This window comes from Microtus ochrogaster, unplaced genomic scaffold, assembly GCF_000317375.1.
Source record: "Microtus ochrogaster isolate Prairie Vole_2 unplaced genomic scaffold, MicOch1.0 UNK6, whole genome shotgun sequence".
Classification (NCBI taxonomy): domain Eukaryota; kingdom Metazoa; phylum Chordata; class Mammalia; order Rodentia; family Cricetidae; genus Microtus; species Microtus ochrogaster.
In genome coordinates this window covers 13,528,563-13,529,226 of record NW_004949104.1, presented here as the reverse complement: position 1 = coordinate 13,529,226, position 664 = coordinate 13,528,563, and positions in this window count along the sequence as shown.

Here is a 664-nt window from a genome sequence, read left to right as displayed (position 1 = left end):
ACAACCAGATGCAAAGTGAGCCTTGGCTGGAATTCGGGTCGAGACGGGACATTTCGTTGGTTCCATCAGTTATGCTGTAGAACCATCGGTAGGAAACTTTCGCATGCACAAGGGCTCTCGGGCTAGATGAGAGCAATCTCTTTTTTAAAAAATATGTATTGTTGTGTGTGTGCCGTTGTGTATGATGTGTGGGGGTGTGAAGGCTGCATGTGGAGCTCACGTGTAGGGGTCAGAGGTTCTGTCCTTTCGCTGTGTGCTCTGGCTGGCCCAAAGCAAATCATTCTTGTTTCTCTAGGATGCGTTCTGAAGTATCTAAAGATATCTGCAGCTTACAGGAGAAGTCCAAAAATACAGACACACCGAGAGTGAACTGAACCACACAGTCACGTGGCAAAGCAGTGATGGTGACCGAAACCGAATCTCAAGGTCATGTAGGTGCCTGTACTATTTTATGTTTGTAGTTTTGTGAAAGTGATGTCTTTTTAAAATAAAAATATTGGGGTTCAGGCATGGTGGTGTGGCCTTTAATCCCTGTAAAAAACTGGGGGCCAGGCATGGTGGTGCAGCCTTTAATCTCAACACCTAGAAGGCAAAAGCAGACAGATTTTGAGTTCAAGGTCAGCCTGGTCCATCTATTAGCAAGTTTCAGGTCAACCAGGGCTAC